This window comes from Halichoeres trimaculatus, unplaced genomic scaffold (assembly GCF_033239565.1).
Source record: "Halichoeres trimaculatus isolate MK-OKI-2021-1 unplaced genomic scaffold, fHalTri1.1 fHalTri1_scaffold_19, whole genome shotgun sequence".
NCBI classification, from domain to species: Eukaryota; Metazoa; Chordata; class Actinopteri; order Labriformes; family Labridae; genus Halichoeres; species Halichoeres trimaculatus.
The window spans coordinates 6,194,930-6,209,147 of record NW_027437197.1 but is presented as its reverse complement, the minus strand read 5'-3'; the positions used below and the strand labels follow the sequence as shown (position 1 = coordinate 6,209,147).

General features: G+C 43.1%; 1 protein-coding gene across 2 annotated transcripts in view; it reads left to right on the top strand.

Annotated features, from left to right (window-relative positions):
* The window catches only part of enox1 (ecto-NOX disulfide-thiol exchanger 1), a 79,197-nt gene that overhangs the window by 16,590 nt on the left and 48,389 nt on the right, over nt 1-14,218 (top strand). For both annotated transcript variants that reach the window (XM_074694610.1, XM_074694608.1), the window contains exon 2: nt 7,097-7,130. The gene's annotated coding sequence lies outside the window, so the exon portion shown is untranslated. The remainder of the gene's footprint in view (nt 1-7,096; nt 7,131-14,218) is intronic.

The following is a 14,218-nucleotide window of genomic DNA, read 5'->3' as shown; positions in this document are numbered from 1 at the left end:
GACCACAAGATAAATGTCCATTTCTGCCAGTGTCCTCACCTGCGGCCGGTGGTGTCATTGATCCTCCGGTTCAGGTGAGGTATAAATAGAATCAGCTGTGTATAAATAGCAGAGGAAAGCGTGTTTCCTGCTGCAGAGGAGCTGGCTGTGTGTTTTTTATCTGCAGAAGAAGAAGAAGAAGAGGAACCTGAACTGACTGAATATTAATGAAGCTTCGTTCTGGCCTTGGAAAGAGATGATGGACAGAATAATTCAGTGTCCCTGCTCTTTCCTGTCCCCTTCATCCCCCCGTGAATCTCCCCCATCAGCAGAGGTGAACGTTTGATCACATGTTTGGTTGAATAGAGTGATGTGGCTGTGGCCTGAGTTGTTTTATTTCTGCAGGAATGTGGTAAAAATCAAAAAAGTGAAAAAGATGCTGGAGTGTTTTTCCTCTCCGCAAAATCTACTGGGATGAAAAAAACACATAGCTTAACGTGGTTTGTGGATATGAAGTTTCAGCTTGCAGGTTATTTCATATAAGGCTCTGCATGTTTCAAATGCTCCCCCCGGGACTTGTGCGGCAGTCAGTGGGTCAGAGGTAAAGCAGGGCAGCGGGGCGTTTTTCAAATCCATTACAGAGAGAGCCAGCCTCTCTTTAAACATCACTTCCAATCCCACTCTCTGTCCCTCCTCATTGTTCTGCAGGAAAACCCTGATCCAGGCTATTTTCTGCTGCTGCTCACATTAAACACACCTCTGGTTCGTTCTTCTGCTGCGGGGGAGAAACGTGCTGAAATGAGGCTGCAGCTCCTGTAATCCTCCATCACAGAGGAGGAGAGGAGAGGAGAGGAGGAGGAGGAGGAGTCTAACACCTGGACTGTTAATCTCTGACGCTGATGAAGCTCGCAAACCTTTCATCTCCCAGAGGAAACGCTCAGGCAGACGTTAGTGTAGGAATGAGAGCTGGTCAGCTGAATGTGGAGGGTGGAGTCAGCTGGAGCAGGTTTTTGAGGAGGAACATACTCTCTCTGTTAGCTTGGAGCGCTAACATGCTAACAAGTTAGCTCTTTATTTCAAAACCTGAGCTGCGTCTGTATATTTCAGGGTTGTTGAACCACCTTTATGAGTAGCTCAGGGGTCTCAAACTCACAGCCCACCTCTTGATCACTGATTTTTCGGTTGTGTTTGAGACAAAGTGCAGATAACTATAGATTTATTGTTTTTTGTGATGGTACGGTGTGAATTTTCAGTCCTGCATCAGTTTTTTGACACCCACTATGTCAAAGAAAGGGGAGATCTTTGTTGTTTTAATCTCTGTTTTTTTTTTTGTCAGATTAACCACCTGACGGCACAACTGTCTCGGCTTGGATATAAGCATGTCTGAGGGAGACACTTGGGCTTGTCCCTCGGGTTCATCCACAGATCAATGTCCTGCTTGATTTCAGTCAACTTGTGCCCACAAACTCTGACAGAAATCTGGGTGTCATGATTGATGACCAGCTGACCTTTAAAGTGATACTCCGGGATGGAACAAGTTGGGTCCTATCACAAGGTTTAGGGCAGAAATTACCCCTACAGCAGTGTTTTTGTGCAGCAGAAGCCCAGGGCGCTCGCACCAAACACCCCCTCCCTGCTCCTCTGCTGGTTTCCTCTGCACTCAGACGGGGCCATATTTTACTTGACCAAAAACACAAATAAACGGACTCCCAAAAAAACTGATATGGGTCTGCATTCACGCTTTATTTAGAGAATTTTCAGCGCGTTACTTTCACACAAAAACACCGCTAAATAAGACTCTAAACCTTGTGATAGGACCCAACTTGTTCCATCCCGGAGTATCACAACCAGAGTATTTCTCGGTCTTGTCGATATGCCCTCTATTACATCAGGAGGATCAGACCCTACCTGACACAACAGGCCACGCAGCTTTCGGTACAGGCCCTTGTAAAATCACACATCATGCAGCTCTCTTCCCTGTGTGTACATTTAAACCTCTGCAGAATACCCAGAATGCAGCAGCACGTCTGGTCTTTAACCAGCCCAAAACAGCACGTCACCCAGCTCAAGCTCTTCTTCTGGCTCACAAAACATTGTCAAGAACAGCTCTTTCCTACCTGGGGTCCCTCATCCAGGTCTACACTCCTTCTCGCCCTCTACGTTCTGCTTGTGAAAGACGCCTGGTGCTCCCAGCCCCGCACAGCTCCAAATCTCTAGCCAGACTCTTCTCCTCTGTTGTTCCCAAATGGTGGAAAGATTTACCTAACCCTATACGATCCAGAGTCTCTTTCTACTTTAAGAGATGTCTGAAGACTCGTCTGTTCAGGGAACGCTTAAGCACTAAATCTGATCTTTCTCCTCTTCTTCCTCAGGGGTAGAATAAGTCAGTGGGTCTCAGACTCACCTCTTAGTGAATTTTCAGCTGTAATTACTGTAACTTGGTTTTCCTTCTGTCTAAATTCTTGCTTGTGTTGTTTGTTGCTTTGGACAAAAAGTGTCTGCTTTTGTCCAAATGTAAAATGAAGCTGTTGAGACTAAATAAGACATTTTTTGGCATGTGGTGGATAAAACAAAACTCCAGTTTATTGAGGAATAATCAGGGGATTATTCAGTAATAAAGATAATAACTCCCTCCTCCGTTGTTGTTCTGATTGCTGTGGCCTGAGAGCCAGGAAACTTTTATAAGAGAGATTTCTGAAATAAATTCAGAAATTTGAAACACATGGATACAAATTCTCCAGCACAGAAACCTCCTCTGCAGCTGTTTCTCTCTCTGCATGCAGGTGAAATCCTCCAGAAACCCCAATATCCTGAGTATCAGGACATTTAGCCAAACAGCTCCCCTCCTGCCCCTCCTCCCTCCTCCTCCGCCTGGTATTTTTCCTCTCCCTTTCTCCTCTCCTCTCCTCTCCGTGTCATTAACGGTGATTTATGCGAGGGCTCGCAGGAACACGGCGGTGCCAATAGGTGGGATGTGGGTACATCCCCCTCCTTCACCTGCTCCTCAGAGCCAGTGATTGATCAACACAAACACAACCTGGAGCAGACGGCCTTACAGAGGAAACACACACACAAACACACAATTAGTGTGTGTGTTTTGTTCAGCAGACAATGGCTATTGTGTGTGTGACGAATGCAGAGCCTCATCTGAATGGACCGGAGCTTTATTTTGAAGGAACACACCAGCAGCTCTACCTCTGGGTCTGATACCCAGCTGAGCTGTTTGGTGCTAACAGGCAGAAATCATCCGTACAGGTTAACAGACACACACTCTACATTGCTTTCCTTTAATAAGTTTAAAATAACATATTACTATATTTCTGAAAGAGGATATGTGTGTGAATCTGCTCTCTTTCCTCTGCTGCTCTTTAAATCTGGTCATTATGAACGTGTCGGATTAAACTCTTCACACAGAGCAGCACAGAAGTTTGAAAGCATAATCTGCAGGATTCAAACACAACGTGTCTGTAATGTGAGGATTATGACGTGCATGTTGTGGTTGTATGGTTCAAATATGAATCTGCTTTTACAGCCTGTGTCTTTAAGTCTGTATCGTTAGTTTGAAAAGCCCCAAACCCACATTTTAAAGGTAGGGTCTGCAAGAGTTTCTGTTATTCGACAGTAAACACAAGATTCAAACTGGGCTCCTCCTCCTGGGTTCAGTGCCAGCGGCAGCACACCCACTGCCTCTGACTGAAGCTACGTGAACACACTCACTAGCCCAGAAACCAGCTGTAGCATCATGTTTCTATGTGGGAGAGACTCAAGAGCTGTGCACCTGAATTGACATGTTAGCACAAGCTAATCACAGGTATTTGACACATACCTGATTAGCAGAAAGCTAACTGGCGCCACTCTACGCCCCGTGCTGCTTTCCAAGTTTCTGAAAGTTGAGCCAAGCTTTGTTTCATTTCACTTTGGTTGCGTTTGTCTTCCTCCCTGTTTCGTCCACTATCGTAGCCACTCAGGATAGCTTCTACCCGTCGCCATCACAGGCAGAGGAAGGGGTCAAGGCAGACACAGACACTGATACACATGTATAGAGGCCCATCAGAAATGATCGAGCAGGATTATTCCTGTAAAATTCGATATTTTTTTAGCATATCAGATTGATTTTACCTTGTGCACTTCTTAAATGAGATCTGATTTAATGTTGTCTAGTGTCAAGAGAGCAATATCAGATATCTACCCCATGCAGCAGCCTCTGATTTGTGTTTCTCTCTGTGCTAATAATAAAAAGCTGCAGCATCATTTAAATGAGTCCAGGTCTCATGAGATCTGCAGACAGACACTCATGTAAAGTCATCCCTCCCACTGCACACTCACTCAGATCACTGTCATTAAAACACTGCTCGGAGACCATCACATCCAGTGATGTGCAGATTTATTCCGACATTAGCATAACAAATCAGTTTGGCAGCACTCGGGAGATGAAGAGAGCGCAAAACAGGAAAATGTGACCATGAAACGGAAAGAGGAAGAAAAAGGAGCAGTGTTTATGGAGAGAAAAAAGGTTAACTGCTCACCTGCTGTTCAGGTGGATACATGTTTGTTCAGGTAAATGGTGTCATCTGCATTTGAATGGGGATCAGTTGTTTGTTTCTGTCTCTGGGAGAAGATGTTGACAAGTGCAACTAAAAATGTACAGATAAAAGTGAACATCCGTAAAATTCCTGCTCCCTTAAATACAAAAGCTACAATGTGAGAGTATCAGAGTTAAAGCTGTAGCTGTGAACTGGTATAGAGGGATTATTTGTTTATCAACGACGACGGACGCGCGCGCAACTTGGGTGCAGAATCAACGGTTTGTCAACTGACATTTTTTAACTTAATGTCATCACTTTGACGGATGGCGAAATGCTCCCAGGTTTGTGAAATAACAGTGAGTGGACAGAAGAAATCAGCAAGTGAACAGATATTAGGTGGACAGATGTTTTTTAGCAGAGAAACCTAGAAATATATATATTTCTAAATCTTAACATGCACACACTAACTTAGAGATTTCTATGTAGGTCAGGGTTAGTCATCAAACTCACGAACTCTGTTTTCAAAAATATTTTTTATTCCCCCTCACCTGCACCCACCCTACAACCAAACTCCCTCCCCATACATTTGCACACTTTAATACAGGGGCATGTTAAATCAAGCAATGTCTCCACTTAGCCTAATTAAAAAAGTACATTTAACTCAATCTCATGGTTTCGTGTTGGTGTCGTTTTGCAGGGATTAGGCTAAATAAATTACGAGAGTGAAATCAATTAACATTAACATTACACATTGCTCTTCACGGTTCATTTTCTACATGTTATTTTTGATGCAAAATTATCCAACGTTTACATAATTTTTAAACAAATAAAAGTAGTCCTATAGCTACAAATTACATCCGGTTTTTCCAAGACAAGCTTTTCTGTATTACACTGTGCACGTGCGACTGAGCGCTGTGAGACTGCGGCCTGCAAGGTTGCAGCTGGACCCTTCTCGTTAATCACGGCTGCCGTCGGCTGAAAGTCACCAGTTAGCATGGTCGCTATTAACGCTGAAACACAGGTTGCGCTGTAACGGTTGAAACTTGACAGACGTTGCCTCTATTGTGTAGTATTGTTTTTGACAGCTGTGCACAGAACAACCGTAAATTTTGATGCTTCTAACAGGTTGAATTTAGTGTTTAAAACACGCTAACTCGTCTGGATGAACGAAGCTAAATGCTGCTTTCACGGTCGAGATGCATGCGCGTCTTTATGATGACGTAGACTGATAATCCCTCTGGTGGAGTGGTGGAGAATCCCACTTCTGGTGGAGTGCTGGAGTTTGATGCTGCAGCAGTGTACTGGTATACTGGTGCAGTGTCTGTGCAGAGAAGCTGCTGGAAGCAGAACTGGCTCATTCTGGTCTCGGCTGCTCTGGCTTGGCTCTGGTCTGTCTTTGCCATATGGGCTTCTCTGGCACTAACACACTGTACTGTTCAGCTGGCTGAACACTGAGCAGTAATTACTCACTCCATACACACACACACACACACACACACACACTCACACACGGAGCCATAACTGTCACACATGAATTTATTTAAAGCTTAATGTCAGTGAAAGTGTTTTCTTTCTATTAAATCATTTTGAAAAGCAAAGAATTGATTAATTTAACATGATGTAATTCTCTGTGGAGAACGTTACGCTGTCTCTTGATTTAATCCTCAAATCACATGTGAGAATCTAAAATTTCTGTCTTTGTATTCCACTTAATCTCTCAGAAATACTCAGATTTTGCACATTTTCACCATTTTTAGTTCTACATAAATCATAACTCTATCATAAAAGACTTCTGTTAAGGCATTTGTGTCCTTTAAAAAGCAAAATGTATGAGGATTTCTCCCGTTTTAGCTGCTAAACCTAGATAAATATCACAAAAATATGACTCCTGTTGTGTTTTGGACTGTCAATCGGACAAAAATTGTCTTTTTCTTTGTCAAAATTTGACATTTGACAAACTAAATATATACGGACAGTTAAATTAGTCATTCTTATGATCTGCAGCTTTACTTTGTGTCCAGTGAAGTTTACAGCAGGTTTCACGGTTTCCTTATAGTCATATAAACTTTGTGGTCACACTTTATAAGCCTGTTACACCTCGTGCTTAAAATAAACCCCTCTGTGATGTCATTTATTCAGCGCTGCCCCTGATTGGCCGGTTCGTGTGTCTGTGTGTGTGTGTGTGTGTGTGTATTGTTGTCGGTGAGATAATTGAATGAAGTGGCCATTTGTGTAATCACATCAGCTCTTTTATCCACACACACGTTTGACTGCTTTTGTTTCTGCCGGTCACCTTTTATTCAGAAAGGTCAGCCGAGCCCAGCTGGTGCTCAGTGTGTGTGTGTGTGTGTGTGTGTGTGAGTGTGTGTGAGTGTGTGTGTCAGGATGCCGTAAATCACATGGTGGTTTTATTACTGTCTCTCTCGGAGCTGGTGTGTTGCTGGAGGGGATGGGGATGGGTAGGCTGGAGGTGACGTCACGGCTGGAAACTGAACACATCACATCACACACACACACACATTTCACACACACATTATTCCATCAGGAGAGCATGAGCGTCTCACTGATGAACTCTGTTTTTGTCTCTTCAGGAACAACCAGACCTGATCTGCCGCTCTGCTCACAGTAAGTCCTGACTCTCTTATCCTTCATCTCTTCTTCATGAGTTGAGTTTTCTGCACGTATTCGTCTTTTCGCAGATGTTTATCATCACTTTTCTTGATGTGTCTTGTTTTTTTTCTCATGCTCTCCTGTTTTTCATTATAAACTCATTTAACACCAGGCTCTGGTCTCTGCCATGGTCTCTAAGTGACGGGCTCTGATGAGAATTTCCAACCACAACAGGATTTTGTTTAGTCTCAGAGTCTGCATCGCATGTCTGATCAGAATCCAGTTTAGCACGGCTGCTGGTGTTTAAAACTCTGCAGGAGCTAGACTTCTGTGTTGAAATGAAAACAAAAGCGTATTTTCTGAAGTTTTCAAATTCCTTTTCGTTGGAAAAGAAAAGAAGTTTTTTTTTTTTAAGTCTCGATACCAGACCTGTGTCTGTATTGAAAAATTTCTATTTTAGCAGAGTTGGAAGTAAAACACAACTTCCGTACTTCCACTGTGGTAGATGGCGCCGAAGAGCTACTTCACTGTATGTTGCCAAAAGATTGTATGATAAATATAATCTCAAAGTATATTTAAAATAGTTAATTACTAAATTTGATAATGTGGGTTTTTGTTGCACTGAGCAAGTCAGTATGCCACTGATATGAATGTTTTCCCTGGTCCTTTTAATTTTGAGAAATATTTTGATTTCCAACATCATCTCTATTTTTTTCTTAGTTAACGGCTTAGAATATATCACAATATTGTGATTTTGTGATATCGTATCATGAAATGTTTGCCTTGCGTCTCTTGCTCATGGATTTATTGAATATGTGATACAGACACTTCATGGAGTGATGTGTTGCAGAAAGGTGTTTTTTATGGACTACGCCTGTTGTGCACTCAAAGCAGATTGTTTTATTTCCTTATTCAGCTCTCCTTCTCAGAGCTCTGACAAGAAGTTACAACTTCAAACTCTGTAACTGTTGGGGGTGTGCCATATCATACCATCTATGATAATACAGATATCATTTTTTTGATGAAACAAATTTGTAATTTTATGATATTCACAGATATGCAATGATTTATGACGCTCCTTGCTGTGTACAAAACAGCAACGGCTGAGGGCGAAAGTAGCGCGACAGCATCAAATTCGTCCTCACATGAGGATTTGGTGCCTAAAAGAGGAGCTGCCTCAGTGATGTGGAGGTGGATTGGCTGACAAATGAAAAATTTGCAGGACAACTATTACCATATATCTGTGTTGCCACTATTGGTGGCAACACCACAAACATGTTGCACGTGAGGAGGACTTGAAAGCTACGTTATTATGGACATGTGGTCTAGCTGAACATCCGAACCCTATATCGGCTTTACCCCTAATTCACTCATAAAGCGTGAGCGCCACGCAGCAGTTCTGCGGATTTTAGCAGCTGATACCCGAGATCACAAGATCACAGGAGAACCACATGTTCCTGCAGGAATCCCACCCATGACAACGTACTTTCATGGTAATTAATTAGCACGCTAAGCTCACCTGTTCTCTCAAAACTTCAGCTCCTTCAGCTCACGCCTTCTCCTTTCTGTTGGTGTCCTTATAGAAAGAATGTGTTGTGTCGTACAGAATTATGACGTTTTCCTCCTGCAAGATTAACTTTTCCTCCTGCAAAACGTCAGATTTCCTCTGGATCTGACCTACTAACTATGTTTACATTTCAAGCTTGTGTAGTAGTAGTAGATGATTGAAAAAGTGGCTTCCATACCATGTGCGCAATAAAAATGCTATTATTCAAAAGCAGCAACCCCTAATAATAAGTTATTTTTTCCCCATATCGTCATAAATATCATTATCGCAAATTTCCTTGAAATATCGTGATATAATTTTGAGGCTATATCACCCACCCCAAGTTGCTGTCATCACTACTTTTTTTGGTTGAAGTGACTTTGTAGAGTTTAGAAACGCTCTCACCAGCTTGGATGCTGTTGTTGCCTGGATTGCAGGACAGAATGTTGCTCTATTCTTCTCTATCCGAGATGTTTGAGGTCCAGTATCTACCTCATCTCAAAACACAGACACAAACCTTTTTACCATGGACTTGTGGCATAGCTCAGGTTGATAAGATTGAATCCGGGTTATTTAAGGGTTGAAATCAATTACTTGTACTTGTTAAGAATCAATTAGAAATGGTTCAATCCAGTGGCGTCATCAGCCTTTATGCTTAACGATTCCCTTGTTGATTCTTTACATTGCCCCATAGCAGCTGGACCTTACGTCAAAGTCACATGGCGCACCACAAGTGAATCACGCTCATCAGTTAGCCGCAGATCAAAGCTTGGCTTGACTCAACCCAAAAAGGATGCTAATATCGCAACAATTTGTGCAACACTGCAATAACATCCAAAGGTGGAAACACCACATTGCTTTGTGGAGCTAAGCTAATCAGCTGCCATGTTAGGTTTCATGCTCAGGCAAATCCAAGCATCCAGCCTCTTCCTTATTTCCTAGATGTGTTGTTATTCCTTTAAATTCTGCCCCTCAGCTCAGTTGACCTCTTATTAAATTGGGGTCGAAAATATGAAAAATGAATCTTATACTCTGGGCCAGATGGTGCCTGCGAAAAACTGAATAAACTACAGGTCCATAAAACATTGCATCATTAATCATTGATCTGCAGATGGATTGTTGTGAATGCAGCATGTTAGCAAAGGAATATCATAAACCACAGTGTGTGTGTGTTTGTGTGTGTGTGTTCAGGCTGTGAGAAAGTAATAACATTGGATTAAGCTGGATTAACACTTCCTCCGTCATCATACATGCTGCTTTCTTCTCCTCCTCCTTTTATTGTCATTTTCTCCTCTGCCTGTTTTTTATTCCCGTCTCCTTCCTCCCTTTCACTCTTCCCTTTTTTGTTTGTGCTTTTATTCACCACCATCCCTCCTTTATCTCTCCTCTCCATCTCCTTCTTTTCTCCTCTTAAACCTCCACTCTCCCTTCTCCTCCATCCTCCTCCGTCCTTTCCTGAGGAGACAGCAGAGGAGCTCAGGGAGCAGCAGGGCCACAATTTACATCTTGATATATCAGTTTCCTGCAGCAGCGTAGGCGGTGATGGATGGCGTGTTGCCGGCGCCGAGGCTCTGCCATGAGTTACCGTGGTGATTACCGGCAGCGACTGCTCCTCACCGGCCACTTCATCACGGTGACTGGTAGGGAGCAAAGCGAGAAAAGAGAGAGAAGAAGGAGAGAGGGGCAGAAAAACAGAAGGAGAAGCAAGAAAAACACAATTGGAGGAGAGCAGGGGGAGGCAGCGGTGGTGACTCGTGATGGCAGGACGGAGGAACAGGATTGTTAGAGGAAAAAAGAGGAAACAAATCGTTCCTGAGGTGGAAAGGAGCAGGGTTTGAATAAAGCTAAGCTGCTAAATATTTACAATTTAAAAACACAAATGTGGCAGATCTTTTCCATCGATGCTAACTGGTTAGTCTAAAGAAAACACAACCTTAACTGTAAGGCAGCCCCTCCTTTTCTAGACATATGGCACGTGACACGCTGCATCACATGACAAAATGTTACGCTAACAGCCCAAATTCACCAGATGCGTCTTTGATGCGGCTCTGCTCCATTGCATTTTAAATGCATACACCAGCTGTACGTCGCAGGTCACTGCCAGACAGCTGGAGTCACGACACCGAGGAGTTCCCACACTCCCCCAACATTGATAAGTCTCTCTTCATTCATCAATGTTGGGCTGTAAAACCTCAAACCTGTTGACTCCTGGTCTGGCTCCACTCATTGTGTCAGTTTTTTGCAGTATGCAAGGTGAATATGATCTGGTTTAGGCACATTTTGTTTTGTTTTGAAAGTCACTGGCTGTTTTTTAGGTGGTTTCCATGCACAACCTCCTGTCATGATCTAGCCTACAGGGAATCGACAGATCACAGCTCCAGGATCTGACAAAAATAGGATTGTTGTGTACCTGGTGCAACCTGCCGGAGCAGGGACACAGCCGGACCGTAACTGACCGGATCCAGCCTAAATTGACTCACTGACTTGAATGGAAACCTATCTGATCCGGTGCTGTGATGAACCAGAGCTGGACTGGAGACCTATCTGGTGTATTTGGGCCATGACACGGTAGATCCTGTCAGATGATAATAAAAAAGTTTATTTAGACTTAAGAATTGTCAGAGTTTTAACCCTGAAAGATTTTATGTTGCTGCAAATAAAATTATCTTGTCCTGATGTTAGGTTTCTGTTAATTAAAATTTATAAACATTAAAGGTCCCATATTCTGCTCCTTTTCTGCAGTTTAATATGGATCATTGATGTCTTCATGAAATGGTAGTAACATGTTTTGGTCCAAAAAGCCAATAAATCAAGCACAGCAGCATTGTTTCCAGGCTCTCATAGCCCCTCTGTTCAGAACGCTCTGATTTAGTGGGCGTGGCCTTCATATGTAAATGAGCCACCGCTGATACCGCCCAGCTCTTCAGCGTCACTGAGAGCTGCACCATGAGCTCCAAGTGCACAATGTTTAGAAAACAGCGAAGCTCGTTTACCGTAACATTACTGGCTAAAACAACAGGCTAACTGCAGCTAAAGTTAGCATCCTGAAGCTAACACAGAGACAGGGGGGACACTGAGGAAAAGCTCTTACATCTGCTCCACAGCACACAGCATTTAAAATACTCACATTTCCAGGGTCCCAGGTTTGTTGGTGGATGGTTGGTAATGCGCCTGGATTCAGGACCAGTCTATTGGCTAGCCCTCTGTTGGACTGTCCAAAGTTAGAAAAGCAGTCGGCCGTGAAGTGAAGTGACTAGCACACACATGCACAGTTTTACTGAGTGTAGCTGGAACATTTCCTTGATAAATGAACTCTAGCCACTTAGTCTGTCTTCTTGGGAAATGGGAAGCCTGTGCATGGAACTATGTGGCTGTTTACAGCCCAAAACAAAGCAGTGATGGCTCTTCAACTTCAGCATTTGAGGGTATCTGCTCTGCTGGACCAATCAGGTCAGACTTGCTCCTGATTGGTCAAAAAAGGGAATCGCTGACGTCAGCGAATCCCCAAAATCCAAACAGCTCGTTTCAGGTCAGGATTTTACATTCACAAGTACAGATTTTGTCATTGAATATCACATCTTGTGGTCAGGGAGGAAAGCCAAAGACCCACAAATTGCACTAAAAGACTTAATAAAGTGATTTTTGCATAATATGGGACCTTTGATGGGTCTAGACCTGTTAATGTTTTTGGAAAGTGTCCTGAGATTTTTTTTGTAATGATTCAGCATTATAAATATAGAGACTGATTGATTGATTGATTGATTAGATCAATAAGCAAAATCAAAGAATCAGTTCTAAAAAGGTACCAGATTTTAGTACCCAAGCCTCATAATATAGCATTAAAAGACTAAAGCCAAAGCTAACAGGTTAGCATAGAGGTTAGCATATAAAAGACTGATGCTTACACTAACAGTTAGGTGTACTAGTAATGATATCATCTTCACAAAAGAGGCTAAAGCTAACAAGTTAATGCTACTTTTGTTAGCACACTTTCTTAAAAATATCCTCAGTGATGCTAGTAGCTGGTTAGCTTAGCATAATGGTGCATGTAGGTGAACTGAACAATAAAATGTCTCACTTGTCTCTACCAAGTGCTGCCCCTGCATGACCTGCAAGCTGTGCAACAATGACGCACACCCTTTGGAAAAACTGTCCCATGAACATAATCCAGGCGGCAAACAGGCGACCAAACATGGCATTAACAGCAAAGTAATAACTGTTACATAAATGAAACATGCTTTATTTCTGTCTGATAGCAGCTTGCAGACTGAACACTGAGATATGCATTTTGTTCAGTACTTATTAAATCCTGAGTCCTCGGGGGGCGTTCACCTCAGGTTTCTTCCTCTCTGTGTCTCATCCTGCGGTTGGTGATTTCATGTCTAGACCAGCTGCTGCCTGCCCGCCATCCAGCTGAGGGAAAATCTGACATCTTCTCCTCCCTCCTGCCCTCCATAAAACCTGAGCAGAAACAGATCGATGCTGCGCTCTTTTTTCTCTGCTGCAGGCTCATTAAAGAGAGTCACACTGGGAGGGAGACGCTAAAGAAGTATTCAGATCATTAGCTGGAGCAGAAAAACTAGAACAAAAATAATACCATACTTCAAGTGAAAACCTGCACAGAGCAGACCTCTCAGTGAATGTATTTAAAGCGGGGCAGTACGAGGTGATCTGTAGGACACAGGGTTGTGTACAGCAGAGTGTGTTTTCTCCTGCCTGGTGAATAATTTAATTCTGTGTGGTTCAACCTTCAGACGTCCTCTGTGGTCTGGACGTTCACCACACACTGATATTTCTGCTGCCGCCTCATATTATACCCCCTCCTCTTTCCAGTCTCCTCTACCTCACCTGATGGAAAACATGCAGTGTCCAGAGACAGCGGGGAAAAAGTCAAGGTTGAAGGTATTTATGTAGTGACTAAAAAGCAAAACACTTTTCAACAAATACACGCTCACGACTCGTCACAGGAGTTGGACGGCAGCAGGAGGCATTAGCTGTGAGCTGTGTGCAGAGCCTTGGTCTAAATCAAAGCTACAAGGAGCTGCAATCAATCTTGGATTTTAGAGCATGGATGACTTTAAATCTTGACATGATTGAAAAGCCCTGATCTTTGATTATTCCTGGATTAGATCGAGTCAGATTTGAGCACCATCAACCCTTCCATCAAACCGGAGAGCGGTGACTCAACGTTCGTACGAGGATTTTAGTGTAGCCTCTGATGTGATCTGTGTTGACAGATTTTAAATGAAGACTCTGACTTTGGTATGAGAAGCGGTCTGGTTTCTGTTTGTGTTCAGAGCGTCATGGCCAGTTATGTGTCAGCAGGCTTTGCATTGACAGGAAAAGCAGTCCGTATGGAGAGCAAAAGCAGGCGGGACACAATCCAAGGCGTTGAGACAGTTTCAGCAAACAAAGAGCGCGATGGAGTAAACTTCATCCAGCTGTAATCCCCTCAGTCACCAAAGCCAGACTTCTCACAGTCCTGTGTATCATTGAGGGTTGAGGTTTAAATCTGTCCTGCGGTGTGTTAAAATGTTAATGTGAGATGTCACATCCA